Below are 22,338 nucleotides of genomic sequence, written 5' to 3'. Positions count from 1 at the left end.
TTCTGACTTGTGAGTAATGTTTGTATCTGTGATCTTAATCTATCCAGGATTCTTTTCTCATCATGGTTTGGTATTGAGGGCTTTGGATCCTACTATCACCATATTTCAGATTTTGCAATGCCATGAGAAAGTATCACATTCAACCTGGTTGTTGCCAGGATGTAATATTTGATCAAACCCTTGTCATAGGAAAAAGGTGATGGGGTGAGGGGAATAAACCTTGTAAGAGAAATCTAGTCCTGTGACTTGTTCCTGGGCAATCATTGCATTAATCCATTAACCAAGGCACATCAATGATTTCTGGTCCAGGAATGGCTAAGAGTTAAAAGCATTAAAAAAAATGTCTGAAAAAAAGTAACCTAGAGATCTGTTTCTTTCCAGCCACAATGCCGATTATAACAAAGCAAACACTGATGATTTTCATCTATTTCAAGAAATATTTGTGGCTTAACATGAACAGATTGTAGTTTAGCTTTCTTCATGTGTTTACTCCATAAATGCTGATGGGATGTATATTATGAAGGTGCTATGGTGGCTGGCAAATAATATGCCAGACTTCAGATCAAGACAACATGACCTAGGTATGGCTTTCCTGGCTCTTGCCCATAAAGTATAAACATAATCCCTGGAAACAATGTAAGAGCCAACCATGAGATCTCTGAATTTCATCAAGAGGAATGTAAGGATGGTTAGATACCCGAGACTGGAGGAACAACAGAGCAGCAAAACATCTTCCAATCCGGCAGGATAAGGGGACCTAAGCCAGGATTTTCCCCGAGTTTTAATCTAGCAAGTGTTGGCAAACCAGATAGGCTCGTTTCTTCCCCAAATCCATGGGGCGTATTGTCAACAACAACACTGGAAAGGGCCATCACCTCAGGGCCCTGCTGACAATAGCAGTCAGGGAGAATCTCTCCCTCACCAAGATGGGCCCTCCCTTTCCTCACTGAGATCAACCAGATGGCTGGACAGCGTCAGCTGGGTGCATTCCACCACAGTAAGCCCCAAACTCAACCCGTCTCTTACCCTGTGGGCCTGGGAACCCCTTCCTTCACTTTGGCAACTTGTGACAATAGGAAGGGGGAATCCAGCCACAAAAGTGGTCTAGCATGGAAAGTCTCTTTAGCGCCATGGAATGGTAACTTGCTTCCCCTACTTAGAGGTGGTATGGCCTGGGGAAGTTCTTACTACCCTCTTGAGCGGCATTAGAGGCACTAATAAGATTCCCAGTAGCACCAAGTAAACCAAAGGACCACCACTGGGGCTCAGAAAATTACGTTGGCAATGGAAGCCCGCTGGTGAGAATGTAAAATTTTACTCTGTTCATAGCTTTTATTTTTCTGTCCACTGGTTATTATGAGGAAAAATTGTTTCTACCCAAAATACAATTAATGTGCTCTGAATTTATATTATTTGGGCTGTCATAGGTTTGAAGTATCTACATATTTAGAGTTATAAAATATGAATACATTTAAAAAGAAAAAAAGATATATAAACATTCAACACTTCAAACCTTTAATAATAAAGGGATAATACTATCATAAGATTTCCATGAATACAGCGAATTTTATAAAACCTCTTAAAATAAATGCTGGCACTTTTAAATTACTGAATTTGGAAACATTTTTCTGGAGACAAAAGATGGCATATCCTTTCATAGCCTCATGGGATTCTGTTCATCTGTGAAACAATAGAGTGAACAACTCCACAACAAAAGAAGATCTCCCCTTTTTGTAGAACTAAGTTCCCCTTCAGAATTACATGGTGTAAATTAGTATATTAGTAGCTTTGAGACTCTTACAATAAAGAAATGTGTTTAACTTTGTTCAGCTGAACATCAGTTCTTTCCATACAACTCTTGAGATTCTGATGCAGTAATACTTATTTTTTAAACATATGTACTTGGTATCTAGTTTTATGTTATTCCTCTCTTCTCTCTTTACATAGAAAGTGTTGCCCCTTATGATGCTGTGCAATTAGCGAATGCTCCATCAGTGTTACTAATGGGCTTCATGAGAACTGAAAGCAATTACCAAATGCACTTCCCATTTTGTATTTTAATGTATTTGTTTATATTTTGTCAGTAGACCATGAAATTTTTCACAGCAGTCATCACTTATTCACCATTTTTTACACTACCCCACCACAAATATGCATGCCATATTATTAACACATAACTATGTTTACAGTTGCCATGTGGTATCCAAAAAGCACCTCTAACTCACCATGAAAAAAGGTGAAGGTCTTTTCTTTTTTTTTTTCAGTAAATTAGAAGACTGTTAGATTAAAGACTAACAATGCAAAAATAAAATATTAGTTAATGGTTGTGAATATAACACAAAAGTGTGTGTGGGTGTGTGCACACATGTGTGTATGTGTTTTTTTGTTTCGTTTTGTTTTGTTTTGTTTTGTTTTGTTTTTCTTTTTTGGTGCTGTTATTCAACATATTGCTCAGTCAGTCTATCCTGGATGACGTTATTATCATTTTTACTATTATTATAAATGTTATTGTTATTTACCACTGATCTCATATAGGGATGTAAAACACCTACCAAAAATTCTTAGAAACCAAAGTTATCTACTATGATAGAGTTTTAGGCCTAGGTTCTCAAGACTAAAGAAAATGAAGCATTTCAACTTTACCAGAGTCAGTTGGAATTTCAATCCTAATAAAGAAGATTATGACCACTCCTATAGTCTTTACTCCAAAAGAGAAAAATCTCCTTTGAAACACTTAGATGTATAAATAGGAAGTCATCTTATTCACTTTTTTTTATTCAATGAAATATTCACTTCAACAATAATGCAAAATGTTCATCTAGGAAAAAACAATCAGTATATTAACTGGTAAGAGACTTAGAAATTAATAAACATATAACAACAATGATATTGATAAACATGTATACATTTGCAATGAGGTTATGAACTGTATGTAACATCTGAAGCTAATGCTAAGAGTAATTATTTTAGAACACAGACTTTTGTATTTGTCAGAATCATGTTTTTGCATTTGCAGTTTTCATATTACTTTAGTTGCAGTTTCATGTTTATTTCTATAAACACATATTTCAAGTAGTGGGTGGAAATTAAGGCAGCCAGATGGCACAATGAACCAAGTGAGAGAATGAAATTTCAGAGACACAAGCCTTCCTGCTTTGCTTCTCTTCCACACAAACTCAGGTCTGGGAGGATGGTCTCAGTGCCATTGGTTCCTGTTAGGTAACTGTTCTAAATTCAGGATTTCTCTGCAACATCATTGCAGCTAGTGAATACATACCATAGACCAGCAGTTCTCACAGGGGTTGCCTAAGACTATGGTGCATATCAGATATTTACATTATGATTCATAACAGTAGCAACATTACAGTTATGAAGTAGCAATGAAAATAATTTTATGGTTGGGTCACAACATGAGGAACTGTATTTAAAGGGCCAGAAGGTTGAGAACCACTGCCATAGACAAACATTGTGTCCTTCTATACTATATAATAGAAGGGTAATAGCCCTGACCAGTTTAGCTCAGTGGATAGAGCGTCAGCCTGCGGACTCAAGGGTCCCAGGTTCTATTCCGATCAGGGGCATGTACGTTGGTTGCGGCAACTGATCGATGTTTCTCTCTCATCTGTGTTTCTAACTCTCTCTTCCTCTCTGTAAAAAATCAATAAAATATATATTTTTTTAAAAAATAAAAGGGTAATATGCAAATTGACCCTAATGGTGGAACAACCAGAACGACCACTGGACCAGTCACTATGAGGCGCACTGACCACCTTTGGGCCCTTACCCCGGCCAGCAGGCTCCGATTGCCTGATGGTGAATGGGGAACTGGGGGTGGGTGGTGGGGGATGCAGGCGATGTCAGGCCAAGGCCCCTGCCCCGCCAGTCGCCCTACACATAGAGGGTGACCTGTGGTGGGGGGCAGGGCCGGCAAGCAGACAGGATCGGCCGACCTCTTGGTCCCTTCCTCTGGCCTTCAGGCACCGATCACCTGATGGTGAAAGGGGATCTGGGGGTGGGTGGTGGCGGGGGGCAGGGGGCGGGGCCGGGGAAGATGGCCCTGATTGCAGGCCAGGCCTAGGGACCACACCCTCGCACAAATTTTGTGTGCTGGGCCTCTAGTATTTGAATAAAGAGGGTAGGCATGAATCAAAGAGCTGTATTTAAATGGCCCAGCACCATCACAACATCATTTAAATGCTTCCATATGATTTTATATCTTTCATTCAGCTTGAAGGTGGGGCAGGGGGGGTAAACCTGCAAAGGTGCCAAAGTAGTTGGTAGCACCAGGTTGGGAAATTAGCAGAGCAAAAAAGGCAGGACCAAAAAAGTATAAACATGGGTTTTTTAGAAAGCAGTTTCCATCCAGGAGCAACAAGAAGAGATGCAGAAAGAGGAACTTTTCATGGAAAATTCCTTAGAAAACCATAAGAGATTGTCATTACCCTCAAGACACACAAAATGTCTTTAAAGTTCAGGTCCCGGGCTCTAATCCTACTCCATTGTATAATTATGAGCAAGACTGTTATAGTTTCTGGGCTTCTTTTTTTTCTCCTTCATAAGAGTTGAAAGAATTCATGGTTAGAGGACTGGTGTGAGAGTTTGTTGAGATAACACACTAGATCAGCAGTTCTCAACCTGTAGGTTGCAACCCCTTTGGCGGTTGAACGACCTTTTCACAGGGGTCGCCTAAAACGATCCTGCATATCAGATATTTACATTACGATTCATAACAGTAGCAACATTACAGTTATGAAGTAGCAACGAAAATAATTTTATGGTTGGGTGACAACATGAGGAACTGTATTTAAAGGGCCAGAAGGTTGAGAACCACTGCATTAGATGATAAATTCACACAATATCAAATCAATGGATGTCTTTATTGCTAGGTGCTGTGCTAGATGATTGGACACAGTGTCTAACATCTTTTTCTCCTTATTCTTTAGTAAATAATTCCTGGGTTTTCACTGAGCTTTTAGCCTCCAGAGAGAAATACAGCCCTTCTTGGTCTCTTGCTACTTCTGTTAACTGGAATGTGGACATGATAACTAAAATTCAAGTAGCTATATTGAAGCAATAAGTGTCTTTAATGGACAGGCATACCTCAGAGATATTGTGGGTTTGGTTCCAGGCCACTGTAATAAGCAAATATCACAATAAAGCAAGTGACACAAATTTATTGGTTTGCTAGTACATATAAGTGTTTGTTTATACTATATTGTAGTCTATTAAGTGTACATTAAATACTTGTCAGTATAACAATCTATAACAATCTTCATAGCATCTTCACCAGGAGTAGGTTTTTTCTCAGGAAACCACTTCCTTTGTTCACCCTTAAGGAGCAACTCCTCATCTGTTAAAACTTTAACAAAAGATTGCAACAATTCAGGGAAATCCTCAGGCTCCACTTCTAATTCTAGTTCTCTTGCTATTTCCATCACATCTGCAGTTACTTCCCCCACTGAAGCCTTTAACTCCTCACAGTCACCCATGAGCACTGGAAGCAACTTCTCCTAAATCCTGTTAATATTGATATTTTGACCTCTTCCCATTAATCATGATTGTTCTTGGTAGCATCTACAATGGCGAACCCTTTCCAGAAAGTTTTCAATGTACTTTGCACAGGTGCACCTGAGGAATCACTGCTTATGGCAGCTAGAGCCTTATGAAGTGTACTTTTTTAACAATAATAAGACTTGATAGTTGAAATTACTCCTTGTTCTATGGGCTACAGAATGGATGTTAGGTTAACAGGCATGAAACAACATGGATCATGTTGTGATCTCTATCCATGCTCTTCGTTGACCAGGTGCAATGTCAGTGAGCAGTAACATTTTGAAAGGAAAAAGTTTTGAGTGGTGTTATGAACATTGAGATTACAATATTCAATGAGCCATGTTGTAAACAGATATGCTGTCATCCAGGCTTTGTTGTTCTCCTTCTAGAACACAGGCAGAGTAGATTTAGCATAATTCTTAAGAACCCTACGATGATTTTGAGAACAGTAAACGGGCATTGGTTTCAACTTAAAGTCACCAGATACCCTAACAAGAGAGTCAGCCTGTACTTTAAATCTTTGAAGCCAGACATTGACTTCTCTTTAAATATAAAAGTGCTAGATGGCACTTCCATCTAATCTAAAGTTGTTTGGTCTACATTGAAAATCTGTTGTTTAATGTAGCCACTGTCATGAATTATTTTAGCTAGTTCTTCTGGATAACTTGCTGCAGCTGCCACATCAGCACTTGCTGCTTCATTTTGTACTTTTATGCTATGAGTATGGCTTCTTTCTTGAAATCTCATGAACCAACCTCAGCTAGCTTCAAACTTTTCTCTGCAGCTTCCTCGTCTCTCCCAGCCCTCATAGAACTGAAGAAAGTTAGGGCTTTTCTCTGGATTAGGCTTTGGCTTAAGGGAATGTTGTGGCTGGTTTGATCTTCTCTCCAGACCCCAAAAACTTTCTTTATATCAGCAATAAATCTGTTTTTGCTTTCTTATGATTTGTGTGTTCACTAGAGCAGCACTTTTAATTTCTTAAAAATTTTTTTCTTGCATCCACAACTGGGCTAACTTTTTGGTACAAGAAGCCTACCTTTTGTTTATCTCAACTTTCAACATGCCTTACTCACTAAGTTTAATCATTTTTAGCTTTTGATTTAAAGTAAGAGATGTGTAACTATTCCTTTTGTTTGAACACTTGGAGTCTGCTGTAGGGTTATTAATTGGCTTACTTTAAAGATTGTTTTGTCTCGGGGAATAGGGAGGCCTGAGCAGAGAGAGAGAGATGGGGGAGAGGCCGGTTGGTGGAGCAATCAGAACACACACAAAACATTTGTCCATTAATTCACTGTCTTTCATGGGCATGGTTCCTGACACCCCAGAACAATTACCATGTGACAACAAGGATAATTGATCACAGATCATCATTACAAATATAATAATAATGATAACGTTTGGAAGTGTGTGAGGATTACCAAAATGGGACACAAGACATAAAGTGAACAAATGCTCTGATAGAATCACTAGGCACAGGGTTGCCACAACCTTCAATTTGTAAAAAAAAAAAAACCACCACCAACAACAAAAAAACACACAATATCTGAGAAGCACAATAAACGGAAGCAAAATAAATTGTGATGTGTGTGTACTGAGAATAGCAAAGCAAGATCAAAAGAGCTTTGGTGCCTGCAATCTGTGTGAAGCCACTTTGCCAAGTCGTAGACTAATATAGCATGTAAGTGTTCTATAACTAAAAGAAAAATGAACAATCATTTATAAGTATTCTGCATTTACTTTCACTGCTTGTAAACCCATCTTATCTGATGCTTTGAACCATACAGAAGCACTCCCTGTCTTGATATAGCACTTCTAGTGTTAAAAAAATAAAATGGAATAATTCAGCTTGTCTATTTCTAGAGCCTGCACTCTTGTGTGGTCAAAAGACCTGTATTAGATTCTGTACTAATGGCTGATGAAGCATTTTACAGACCTCATTTAAGACTTATTGAATAAGATTTCAGACTTGAATCTCTGAAATATTTTTTAATTTAAATATTTTTCAATTACAGTTTACTTTCAATATTATTTTGTCATGGTTTCAGGTATGAAGCACATTGGCAGACACTCATATGCTTCACTGTTTCCCCTGATATTTCCAGTACCCCACTGAAATTTAAAATTTTCACAAGAGTCCAGTCTTAGGAACCACACAACATGACTTTGTTGCCTTTGGGTCTCTGAGTGAATGGACTTTTGCAGTTCATCCTACAAAACGCCATAAGGCTGTCTATTCAATGTGATAATGGTGCACAGGATGTAAAGGCTGGTGGCATTTGAAGCTTTGGGAAGTAGTTTCGGATCAGACTGTGAAGTGTTTTTAAGAAGCCTTACGAGAAAGCAGAAATTAGGATGTTGATAAGTAATGTAGCCAGAATGTTTATAAACTGAGCACAGATACTATGACATGGGAAGGGAGTTGCAGGAAGCAAATAAAAGGACAGTGATAGTGTCTTCTTAGTGCCACAATAGGTGGGTGTCCTTCCCTTTATATTGTACTAGAGGCCCAGTGCATAAAATTTATGCGGGGGGGAGGGTGTTCCTCAGCCTGACCTGCACCCTTTCCAATCTGGGACCCATCGAGGGATGTCCAACTGCCCGTTTAGGCCCAATCCTGGTGGGACCAGGCCTAAATGGTCAGTCAGACATCCCTCTATAATTCAGGACTGCTGGCTCCCAACTGCTTGCCTGCCTACCTGCCTGATTGCCCCTAACCACTTCTGCCTGCCAACCTGATCACCCCTAACCACTCCCCTGCCAGACTGATAGATGCCTAACTGCTCCCCTGCTGACCTGATTTCCCCAAACTGCCCTCCCCTGCAGGCCTGGTCACCCCCAACTGCCCTCCCCTGCCGACCCAGTCACCCCTAACTTCCCTCCCTTGCCAGCCTGGTTTCCCCTAACTTACCTCCCCTGCTGGCCTGATTGCCCCTAATTGCCCTCCCCTGCAGGCTTGGTCACCCCTAACTGCCCTCCCCTGCCGGCCTGGTTGCCCCTAACTGCCCTCCCCTGCAGGCCTGGTTGCCCCCAACTACCCTCCCCTGCTGGCCATCTTGTGGCCACATGGGGCCAGTCATCTTTGACCTCATGGAGGCGGCCATCTTTTTTTAATATATTTTATTTATTTTTTACAGCAAGGAAGGGAGAGGGATAGAGAGTTAGAAACATCGATGAGAGAGGAACATCGATCAGCTGCCTCCTGCACACCCCCCACTAGGGATATGCCCGCAACCAAGGTACATGCCCTTGACTGGAATCGAACCCAGGACCCTTCGGTCTGCAGGCCGAAGCTCTATCCACTGAGCCAAACCGGTCAGAGCTAGAGGCAGCCGTCTTGTGTGTCGAAGTGATGGTCAGTTTGCATATTACCTCTTTATTAGATAGGATAGGTCAACTCTCCAAATTAAGTTTTAGAATGAAATAATTATATGAAAAGTAATAATTGACTTTACAGTTAGTCATTACAGTTAATTCTCAGAAAGAAAACAGAACCTAATTTTTCTTGGACAGGATGTTCTACCAAAACAGAAAAACATGTAAATAGATAAAAATCAGTAATTTTTCAATATGGAAAGAATAATGATAAAAGCAATTAAAATACTAGAAAACTAATAAGGAGAAAGCAATAACCAAAGAAATGTCTAGCTCAGAGATTATATTGAAAGCTTTAAAAAGGGCATAGTCTTTGTATGATATGGGCTAAGTATTAGTTTATTAAAATTTTAAACACTCAAGTTGGTGATAGAGATGATACACTCCTGAGCCCAGCCATCCAAGAACTACATGGCTTTCTTTAGAAAAGAACAAATTGCTCACAAAGTCTTTCTGAACCTTCATTTTATACTCTGAGAACCTAGAAAGGATGTTATCAATAAGTCTTTTTTTATTTATAAAATGATGACGGAGGTAGGTACCCAGATAATAAAAATACAACCACCACCACAACAAATGACTATGGAATCTCAGATTTCTAATACACTTGCTTCTCCAACCTGATTGCGTACTTCTTTCCCTCTCACATACTCTTCTTCATCCTGGCCTTCTTTCAGTTCTTCAATAAGCAAAGTCTTTTTCAACCTTGAGCTTCACACCAGCTGTTCAATGTGCCAGAATGGTTCTTTCTTTGACTCTTAGTTGCTTCATCTCATCATTGAAACTTTAAGTCATCTCCTTCCCTCTAGCTCCCTGTCTCTCTTTTTTTCCTTTAGTGAACACGGTTGATTTTTTTCTCCTCCTAGGACATAATATTCTGTTTTTCTGTCTTTTCTAAATTTAATATTTTTATTTTTTCTTTGCACTGCCTGCTCAGGGTCTATCAGAGTCCAGCAGATAGTGGTCTTCTAATGATATTGGTTTGATAAGCGAAAAAATGAAATATTATTGCATTTCCCCTTAGTGTAGTTTGTCATAAACATAGTTTCTAAACTAAATAAACCTTTATTTAGTTTAGGATATAGTGATAAAAATACTTTTTCTAAAACAGAAAATCAATTGTATTGGGAGACTTTATAATGACCCTAGAGTATATGCAGCAGTCAGTATCATTGTGAGGAAATTAATACAATAGATATTTTTTCTTAAAACAATGTAAATAAAAAACAAATTTCTAAAAGAAAGTATTCTCTTTAAGGAATATCTACAAATCAAGCTGTTTACAATTTGACACTAACACAGTTAAATTGTATATAGATAGGTAAAATAATATTCTAAAATAATATTCAATCAAAATAAAGTTGGCATGTTCAATGTCTAGATCAGCAACTTTCAACTGGTGTGCCACAAGAGGCACATTGGTGTGCTGCAATAATTTTTAAAACATGTAATACCTGCCTATTTAGTCAGAAATACTGAATTCATTTCCTTTAGATTATCAAATTAAAAAAATGGCAAGAGCCAATACAACAATAGCCATTTGATATGAATAAATCAATGTGATGCCTATTTTCATCAGATGGGTAAAAAACATAATTTTTTGCTGTGCAGCAAAATTTTAGTAATTAGTTTATATGGTCCAATAGATGAAAAGGGTGGAAAATCCCTACTTCTAGATCAAGTAGTAACCATGCAAGTGAATTAAATATTTCTAGTAATTGAGTGAAAGCAAGTAGAGGTGGTTGACAAATGTTATTAGAGAAATTAAAATAAATTATAACATTCAAAAATTGTCTTTAGTGTTCATATCTAGAAATTAACAAATTGTTATGCCAATAATTTTAAAGCTGTTAGAAACTAGTATTTAATAAAATAAATTGAATGTAATCTGTGTATGTTAGACAATGGTTTGGGTGTCATTAACTTCTAGTCATTCTACAACATGGCTTTTACAATTATTAAAAATTTTGGGAGTCAGGAAGCACTGAAATACAAATTCAATGTTTAATTCCCAGTAAAATATTTTATTTACCTTAAATAGAAAGTGATATTGGCATATATATTCTTTAACTAGGCTATAGCCTGTACTGGGTAAATATACTATAGATAAAGATGATAAATCTTAAAACTGTAGAATCAGTGGATTATGTGTTTGGCAAATAGAAAATTATTCATAAATAACCAGAATAATTATACATTGTTTTTCTCCGAATATCTACCTAGAAGGCATGCCCGAAAAAGCCTTAGTATTAGAAACTACTAACTTTTCTAAGAATGAATTGGCTACAGCATTTGATTTTACATCTCAAGAAAGCCTTTATAAATGCAAATAACATCATTAAAATCTTCAGTGTAGTTCTGAATGAAAATTGGAATAGATGAAAGTTTATTTTAAAAATTAAATACATGGAGATTAATGTAACATAGTCAAGTTAAGAAAGTATTCAATGACATTTCTTTGGGAGATAATTATTTCATCTAACATTCCAGAAAATTCTTTAAATTAGGATAATGGAATCATCTAGAGAATTAGATGTTTCAAGAAATGACTACATTACCAGAAATGTCCCCGTAATGCCCTTTCATGTTTCTTTGTCTTTAAAGGTGGTGACTCATGCTAACTGCATGATGGAAAGAGGAAAATTTTGTACCACAAAGCCTTGGAAAGCAGGGAGTCCTCCGGCATACTTAACAACAGGCTTTGTTTTGAGGATAATGAGGACATTACAAGCTGTTTGGGTCTTTTGTCTAAAAATTCCCACCAGAGGCTCCTTTAAGCCACTGTGGTTGCCAGAGCTTGGTCCCTGCAGAGCCAAAGTCTGGTTTTGCTGCAGTGTCAGCTGTTACTCATGCTTGTTGGGGCCTGTGTGCCATTTGTGGGAACATACTCAATGTTGTGAGAAATCTGCTCACTCTGGGTGTCCTCCCTTGGGGGCATCATTTTGATAAGCTTTTCAAACTTAGATTCTTCTTTTTGAAGTTCTGAGCACAATGACATATGTTAAGTTGCCTTGCCCCGACCTGAAGTGAAACAGAACTAATACCTGGCAGATGGTAATTTATGAAAGACCACAGTAAATGAGTAGTACAACATACCAGTACACATTTAAAATTTTCAGAAGATGAATAATTTTCCATCAGAAAAATTACCTTGAGCATTTTGATTAACGTGACAAAGTTTTAGTGTTAAATAATGCATCATAAATGGACAACTGGACTGAACAAGGAATTCCTTTCTCCTAAAACATGCCATTGCCCTGCAATTAGAACAAGGTGATATATCAAAGGGAAACATTTCAGTAATATTGCCTTATCAATTGTAAAATTGTCCAGCAATGTTTATGGCCTGAAAAGCCCAGAGAAGAGCCAACAGAATTTTGTCAAGAACATGGAAGAAAATTATCTAAACTCTGAGCCCAAAGTCTTAAAAATAATAATAATAATAATAAAACTACACTATGGTTACAAAGATAGAAATAATTTGGTTTGGAATGTAGGAATGGCATAGTTCATTAAATATTATATAGGGTTTTTTAAAAAACAGATAAAAATAAGTGAGAAAGTTTTTTTTTCTATGTATGTGTAGATAAAATTCAACTAAAATACAAGACTGAAGGAATTAACTGAACATCTTCTAGGAGGCTCAAATCATTAAATATACATTGAAGAAAGTATATGGGATCATTTTGGCAATATAGGTTTAATTTTTTATTATAGAAACTAAATGTAAAAAGTGAAAGGAATAATATAGTAAATTTCCTTGTACCATCATGTAAGACCAAAAAATATTAACATTTGACCAATTTTGCTTTCTTTGTACCCCTTTTGACATAACCCTACTTTTCCCATACACTTTTTGACTTTTTTATCAAAATAATATGACTCTAATGACTACATTTGGTGATTTTTTTTCTAGTAAATGCAAAAAAACAACAACAAACAAAGACAAATAAAAAAAACACACACCAAAACCCTACACATATGCATTATTATGCATTCAATAATCTCAGAAAAAGATTTGGATCGGAAAAATCCAGTCTCAAAAAAAAAAGATTTTGAATGACTTTAAATAAATAGTAATAAATAATTATACTTTTAAAATAACTTACTGTTCTATCTTAGGCTTTGTGAAATTTGTGGACTTTTCTATTCTTATTTGAAGCTTAAATGTTGGATAGCTTGTATTCATACAAGCAATCTGATGAATACTTAATGAGATTACTTGGTATATTTTAAGTCAAGAGTTAAGTAATTACTCAATTTCAAATCCCAACTTCAAGTCTCAAATTACACAGAAGATTTCTGATATTTCAAGATACTAAGTTGGACTAAAGATAAGGAGAAATTTTAAAGGTCAGGAAGGGGGCTACAAACAAAAACATTATTGACTGATTTAAATAAGTTAATAAATTAACGATGGTTCCCCAACTCCACTATTTCCTGTGATCCATACATGAATGCAAAATGTATATGCCGAAGACTGTCAGGAAAAGGAAAACGAAAACACATAAAAACACATGTGAAGTCAATGGCCTGTCACTTTGGTTTAGTTTATTAACATGATAATAGTTTCTGAACAGGAAAAAAAAAATTGAAGATGCTGGTTTATTTAAGATATTACTTGTTTCTCTGTCAGAGGCTCTAGAACTATCTATAGAAATCATTCTTTGTTCTATTTGCCTTGAATTAATTTTGTAACAAATTTTATGCTGCATTCAGTTATTCTCTTTAATATAGAAAGAGAAGATAAAATATTGGCCTGAACTCTATTGTGTGGGAGAATGTTTTACTTAAGTAGCTTAATAGGTAAGAATTTACTTGTGAAAGCACAGATCCTCAGTGTGATGGATAGTTTGGTAACACAAATGAAAGGCATATTAGTGTGACCTTATTCAATGACAAGTAAAATTTTGCAATGTGCAGACATTATACTTAAGTTGCCATATAAATCATTATAACCACCTTGCTGTTTCACAAGGAATCTTACAAAAATAATGCAATCATTTATTTCATAATCTATAATAATAAAAGCGTAATATGCAAATCGACTGAATGACCAAACAGCAGAATGACCATCCAGATGACCTTCCGGACAACCACGCTGATATGCACTGGTGCCAGGCCAGCCAAGGCAGGTGCGATGTGATTGGTCGGGGGGCCCCACTATCACCCACCCATCGCCCTGCAGAGGGAAGCCCAGGCCACCCACTGTGGGGTGATCAATGCTGGGGCTCCACAATTGATCACCCGAAAGACGGAGGCCTAGGTCACCAGCCAGCAGGGCGATCAATCAGGGGTGAGGGTTTCACAATTGTGGAACCCCCGGCAGAGTGGACAGGGCCTCCCTCTGCTGGGCGATGGATTGCGGAGCCCCATGATTGATCGCCCCACAGAGGGAGGCCCAGGCCACCTGGCTGGCAGCGCTGAGGTGAGTGGGCAGGGCCTCCCTCTGTGGGGCGATCAATCTGGGGGCCCCACAGAAGGAGTCCCAGGCCAGCCAAGCAATCACACCCCATGCCTGTTGCCCACAGAGGGAGGTGAACAGTGGCAGGAGGGGGGGGGCAGTGCCGCACACATGGCAAGCAGTGGCAGCAGCAGGGGTAGGGCCAGCTGCAGGCAGCCAGGGGAAGGAGAGCCCCAATAGGCCCTGATCACTGACCAGGCCTAGGGACCCTACCTGAGGGGTCCTGGATTGCGAGAAGGCTCAGGCCGGGCTGAGGGACCCCCCCCCATGCATGATCTCATGCACTGAGCCTCTAGTTAATAATAAATATTAGACCTGCATTGCCTTTAATGCCTTAAAATAAAATATTAATAGTGTTTATAGTGGTTTCAAAACCAAAGCATTATTCCTTTTTTATAATAATCATAAGATAATGTAAGAGGCCTTGGAAAGAAAAAGAGTACCTGAGATGAAGGGCAGCTAAGAACAACTTGCACTTGGTTGAGGTTCCAGGTACTGATTGCATTGGGATTTATCCTGGAGAAACCAGAGGGACACATCTCTGATGGCCTTGGGCAGAAGCATTTACCCTTTGCTGCACATGGCATTGCCTGTAGTCCTAGGCTTTGGGAGAAAATAAAATCTTGGTTTACTTTCAACAGTATGCTAAGGAGAAATATGTAAAAGTGCAGAAGAAAGGAGAAAATTGGGAGAAGATGAGGCTGTAAGAGCTGGGAAGAGAGAAATGAGTGAATGCAAAGAAGGATAGAAAGAAAGGAGCTGGTACTAGTATAAGGACTTCTGTCTTTGGCACTAACCTGCTATGTGATTTTCAATGCATTATTCATCAGCACCAATCTTTGTTTCCAAAAAAGGAGTCAAATAATTGCCTCCCATCAGTTCTATAATTAACTAGAGGCCCAGTGCACGAATTCATGCACTGGTGGGGTCCAGCCACCTGCCCCCGATGGGAGCTATCAGGGGTGGGCTGGCTGCAGCGAGGGGCAGCAGACATTCTGGTAGTTCTGCTGTTTGGTCAATTTGCATATTACCCTTTTATTATATAGAATTAGAGCTTTTGTGTGAAGTACCTGTACACAGTAGGTACCCCCAAAATAGTAACCAGTTATTATATACCTATTCCAATGTTTAAAAACTTTTGTATTTTTAAACAGTTATTTTAGAGTTAACTTATGAGCCATAGGAGAAATCAGTTTTATTCATTTATAATAATTCACCATTACGAATTGTTTTTATGAAATCAAGAAACTTCATGATTTTAAACTTTTAATTATAAAACAGTTTCATGTTATGATTATATTAATGGCAGTCTAAAATCATTTTGCCTCGGATTATTTAGATATTTACTCTTCATTTTAATTCATTGAGAATTTATATATGCTCCGTAGACAGTATTCCTTAGATAAGGAATTTTCTTGCCCCAAGCATGAGTCCCTAAGTCATTGGTGTACTACTAGTGAGTGACATAAAATATTTCCTTTTTCACAAGTTGATGCTGAATCTCCAAATGTCATGATCCATATAGTTTCCTAACATTGTCATTATAGCTTCACATCATCCTGACATGAAGATGAGGGAAATGTTCTCTTCCCCTTATCACCTGCATTCAGGTAACACAATTGGAGTGCTCAGTTGCTATGGTGAATATCACTCTGGAAGTACTCTCATAGGAAATACAATATAAGATCCTGGCCTCTCAGAATTATAAAAATTTCTAACAAGTACATCACTGGTCAGGCAGTGAGAAAAACGCTTATAGTAAATATATATTTAGGATTTTGCTTGGTGAATCTTGATTCATTGCAGTTTTGAGTTCTGCAAAAAGAAAGAGTCATTTAAACAATGGTTCTACTCTTTATTTCATAGTCTCAGGTGTTCTGTTTTCTTATTTTCTTACTGTGTTTTAGAGGTTTATTGGAGCAAACAGCATAGTGCATGGAGAAAATTACCTTTAGCTAGCTTAGTTTTAATAATTTTGCTCTCTCAAGTGCTTGAGCCATTTGGACCGGCTCTTGTGAGTTCTTGGCCATGATTAGGTTTGCATTTTGAGTCTTCAGCACTAAGACTGCATGTGGTAGGGATAGGGGATGCTGCATGGCTGATTTGGGTTGCTCTTACCTCCCTGTATTGCCACTTGGAAGGAAGAAAATATACTTACAGGGCCTGAAGTTGCTCACTCAGCCTGCATTTCTCTTGACATCTATTTCAAACAAGAAATACTCTAAGATAGCAAAGTGCATGTGAGGTGGGCAGCAGGTGTGTGTATGGAAAATCATAAGGGTAATGTCACTAAATTACCTCCAAATAAATGATCTCTTTTTCAACTTAAACTGGAAGATATGCTATGATTTGTTTATTAGGAAGTTCATCCTGAGGCTTATTTTTTGCTTTGAAGATCATAAAGAGCTCTACTGGGAATTGCAAAACAGATAATATGAGGATTTTAAAAGGTTATATAATAAAATCTGGGAAAGTGTCCTAAACATTGCTTTAATGACTCACCATATTCAGCCGCTCCCTTCCATTCTCATTGCTGCTAATGCTCATTTTATGTAAAAACCTCAACTGGAACTAACTAGGACATCTTTAGGGTAATGTTAGTTTCTAGGCAATAGTAATTTTCAATTAAAATGGCACAGTGTACCAGTGAATTGAAAGTCAGATACAAGGATGCTATATTATGGATTTTTCTGGTTTTTCTAATCAGCCCCTCATCCCATGCCTTGCTCAAAATTGCCAACAAGTTTCTGGTTTATTTTCAGTTTTATGCCACGGGGCTTATCTGGTCTCCATTCATCTCTGTAGTGAGGAGGCAAAAATCAAAAATCTTCCTAAGACTTAGGCTCCGGCTTCCTCGGGCTACCATGAGGCCTGCATAGCTCAAGATAGCAGAAGAAAGCACTTCAAACAGCTAGGAATTAATCAGCCAGTCCAGCTTCAAGCTCGGTGTTATAACTGAGCAATTCCATTTCGGAAGCTCACTTACATTAACTGGAATTAAATGAGACAGGCTCATTTAATCCTTGTGTATAAAAGGCTCTTGAAGCACAGTTTAAACCAGGAACTTTGTGATGTCATGGAGCAAAGGGGCTAATTGAGCTCATTGGAAAGCGAAGGGCCCCTGGGTTTGTATCAAAGAGGAACTGGACTGGCCTTTGAAAACAATTTCCTTATATCTTATTCATACCTTCATAGCATTACATTTTGTACCATCCATTATCATTTAACCAGAACGTTCAACCCCTCCTCTTGTGTCAGTGTTATTTGTAATTGAGGAAGCTCTTTAGGGAATACATATGATAGTTTGTTCTGTGGACCAGTGTAACTTAAGGCTTTTAGCATTGTCCCTCTGAACATTTCTACTTTTGAGCAATAGGATTAATGAATATTTTACAGTTCTAGAAAACAGACATTTGTTATACTGATGGGTTTTAATAAAGACTTCAAATACAAAATAAACATAATAAACCAAAGTATTTCTGTGACTATTGTCAAATTTTCTAATCAGAGACTTTGTTTTAATTAATACACAATGCATGTACATATATTGCCTTTTCATATTTCTATTATTAAATTTATTAGGGTGACATTGGTTAATAAGATTATATAGGTTTCAATTATTTATTTCTAAGATACATGATCTGTATATTGCATTGTGTGCCCACACAATGTGGAATTATTTTAATAACTTTCATATACAAGCAATATTAAAGTTCATTTTCCGGTTTCTAGGACATATTTACACAAAATAGGACTACTAGTTCTCTCCCAAACTTTGAGAACTCTCTCAAATTGGTTCATTAACAAATGTTATCTATTTCCTAATTAAATGATAGCCAATCAGACTAATCAATTTATGGTAATAAAGCTAAAAGTAAAGTCCCAAATGGGTTTAAATCTATAACTCTAGACTCACAATCATCTGCTCTAATGATTAAATGATTTGCTCTCTATATATCAGATCCTACCCATTAGCTTAATCAAAAATATTGAAAGCTTTTTTCTTCTATAGGCTGTTAGTAAAGCAAATAAACCATTTCTCCATGTTATTGACAAGTTCTTAATGGATTTATTTATTAGATATAGTGACCCTTTATCTAAATGTGAGCCATGCAGATACAAACATTTAGGAAGATGTGAATGTTTCCAGTGTTGATAAAAAGATGGTCCTTTTGGAAGGTTAAAATTATTTAATACATTCAAAATAAATTTTGTGTCTGGCTAACTCAATAGTAACACTTTAACTGTGTTTAGTTTTTTTTAAATAGAAATAAAACTGGTTTTAATAAAAAGCAAATTGAAAATCCATAACTCTTTGCAAAGTGGTGGGAAGGTTTTTCTTAAATATTGATTTAGGTTGAGACAGGCTTCTTAATAGGAAACTGATATAGAAGGATTTTAATATGGAAGGTAACTGTAATTCAATAATTTATTAGTGTTGCACATTAATTAAGAGGATATTGATCATGTTCACCACTCCACTTGAATACATTCTGTATAGACATTGACCTTAAATGACTTGAGCCCAGTTCTAAATTCCAAAGTTAATGCTCTGAATTATTATTCTCATGAATTGGGCGTTTTATTTATTTACTTTGTTTCTTATGAAAATGTTTAAACATATAATGATATTGGAAGAGTTTTACAATAAACAACTGCTATATCAGCTCAGGCTGCCATAACAAAATACCACAGACTAATGGCTTACATATAAAAATTTGGAAATTGCCTATTTATCAACAAGAAAATGAATAATAAAATAGTCATATATTCATAGCATAAAGTATTATATGACAATAAAAAATAAAAAAAACATACTATTACATACTATATTGGAAGAATCTCAAAAAATGTTGTTGAAAGATAAAAACAAGATACACATTAATGCACAAAGTATAATCCCATACCTACAAATGTCAAAACCAAACAACATTAGGGATATGTCATATAGAGATTTATATAAACATGTGAAACTAAGTAGCAAAAAAAGATAATAGTAAATAGTATATTTATTGATAGGTGATTGAATATAGAATAATATTAAAGAGAAAAAGTAAAAGGATTCATATTAACCTATTGCTTAGTATATACTCTACATATTTTTTTCTCATTTTTTTCAAAATAGTAGTAAAAATCTGCCTGGTAATATTAAAATCTGCAAGATAATAGTATAGTAAAAATATGTGATTAGCAGCAAATTTTAATGGTCTGGTTAGCATGTTTGCAATGTATTTGCCTAAGACATATCTTCTTTGTTCAAATCCTTTCCCAGGTGTGCCCAAAGTAGGGAGAATAAGTTATAGACCAGCTGATATTCCTTTCTCCACATGACTGAAGTAAACTATTGGTATTAAGAAGACCTGAAAATTGATTCAAATTATGGAAATATAATGGAGATAAAATCAGAAATTACAAGAGTAAATATAACAAGACCATTGAGGATACTTGAGTGGGTGAAATCTGGACACAGATCTGAAGTCATAGCTTTAAGTTGGAGAAAACTTATTTTTCATCAGAGACAGGCCACAGTAAGAGAGGGGAGTTTAAATATAAAGGGATGATTTGGCATGGAAAAAATGTGAAAAAGGTATACTCATACTGAAGAACCTTAATTTGAGGAGTAATAGTGGACACTGAGTATCTCTTACAGATGAAGAGGGAGAAATGAATAGGAGGTCACTAGAGGATATACCACTGTGAGGGACATTAAGAGCCTAAACAATTTAGCAGCTGTAGTTATTTTATTATAGTAAGCAATGAATAATAATTGCCTAATGTGATTGAAAGCCATTAATATGTGAGAAGTTGTTGGACAAGGCAACTTACAAACACTATTGTAGAGTGCAACTCAATTGTATCATTCCAAATTGTTAGGTTCTAAATCAGCCAGTAATGTGAATATTTCATATAGTCAAATATATTCCTTGAGAATTTCCATTGGAGGACAGATGAACTGTTCTTTCTTAAATCTAATCCAGCCAGCTTTTCCTTTAGCACTGAAACAGATTGCTATTTCTGTTTGAAATTTTGCAGCTTACCTTTTAGAATTGTGTTGCATAAAAAAAAAATAACTTTGACTAAGAGATTAACATATTTATACCCCGTATGTTATGCTTTCTTAGGTAGAGGCTAATTTGGTAGATGGATGATGGGACCACCCATTCCATTTACATTATTACCCTCTCAAGCAAAATTATTTCATTTTGAGTTAAATGTCCAAGTAGGACTCCATGAGTCTCACAATGACTCCAAAACAGAAGGTAATATCCTGATTTTATAGATGAGAAAACTGAGGCTTAGGTAATTTAAGCAACTTAAGGTAAGTCAAAAACAACTAGCAGACGCAGGATTTGAGCTCAAATCTCCCTGAATCTAAAGAATGTTGTATGATGTCAGCACAGAGTTGTGTATTTTTTTAAATTTCTTTATTGATTAAGGTATTACATATGTGTCCTCAGCCCCCCATTACCCCTCCTAACCCCCCCACTCATGCCCTCACCCCCCCTGTTGTTTGTGTCCATTGGTTAGGCCTATATGCTTGCATACATATAAGTCCTTTGGTTGATCTCTCCCCTTACCCCCACCCTCCCCTACCTTCCCTCGGAGGTTTGACAGTCTGACCGATGCTTCTCTGTCTCTGGATCTGTTTTTGTTCCTCAGTTTATGTTGTTCACAAATGAGTGAGATCATGTGATATTTATTTCTCTGACTGGCTTATTTCATTTAGCATAATGCTCTGTATTTTTTGTTTTGTTTTGTTTTGTTTTTATTATTCCTGGCGATTATTCTGCAGCTTTAAAAGAAAAGAAGAGAAAATAGGCATAGATGGTTATAACTAGTGATTGACGAAAAGACTATAGAAACACAAAGTGACATTGGTTTTTGGGTTTTAAATTGTTCAATATATTGATTAAATAGCTTATCTTAGCCTTTTGATTAGTAGGAAAAAAAGGAAAGGCGAAAATGAACACAGTGGGGCAATTAGAAAAGGCAAGATAATTATGTTGAATACAATACAAATAAATACAGAGAAATTTAACCCCCATTGCCTTTTAATGATAAATTAACAATGATGATGGCATGGTGGTTGAACTAAAAATATCATATAAGGGAGAGTCAGTTTCTGTGAGATAGAGTTTGTTGAATGAAGTTCAGCGTAGCTACAACAGTACATGAAAAGCTGGATTCATCAATGAGGACAATTAGAGTTATAAATTACAGATGTTATAGAAATGAGTCGTCATTTGGTGGCAAAGGGCAGGAAAAACACACCCTAAAACAAGTTTATGAGAACTACAGTTTTAGTAAAAGGGTTAAGAGGAACATCATAGCCTCCTTTTACAGAAATTACAGCAAGGACTCATGGAGACTAGAACTTCTAAAATATTCATCAATAATCTCACCACATAAATGTCTACATATTTGACATTTTGTATATGTGTTCTCTTACAAGGTAGTCTCCTTATTGAATACTATTTACATTAAAATTTATTTCTCTGGGATAGAATTAGTTTTCTGATTGGTAGGACTTTGCAAATTGTTCCTAATAAAAAATGATGAAACAACTTTTCACCCATATAACTGATTATAAAATACCATCAAAGTGTTTTTTACTAACAGTTGTGTGGTAAAGGATTGTAATGCTGAAAAACGTAGCAACTGTTGCAATTTAAAGAAGCAGAGATTATTGCTCTCTATTCAGAATGTGTGTGATACCAAAATACACTGTGGGTTTAGCACAGTCTTCAAAAAGACTCTGAGCTTCTACATTGAAAAATAGTTAAGAAAGAAAACCTAAATGCATATCTATATACTGTATATACTGGTAAAAGCCCAGCCACCGGAACAGTGGAATGACCAGAACAACTGGTGGCTATGAAGTGCACTGCAGCAGCCAATCAGCCTGATCTGGGCCCTGAAAGCCCACCCCCCTCCCTGACTGTCCGGCC

The sequence above is a fragment of the Myotis daubentonii genome, chromosome 1, assembly GCF_963259705.1.
Source record: "Myotis daubentonii chromosome 1, mMyoDau2.1, whole genome shotgun sequence".
NCBI lineage: Eukaryota > Metazoa > Chordata > Mammalia > Chiroptera > Vespertilionidae > Myotis > Myotis daubentonii.
This window is presented reverse-complemented; position numbering follows the sequence as displayed.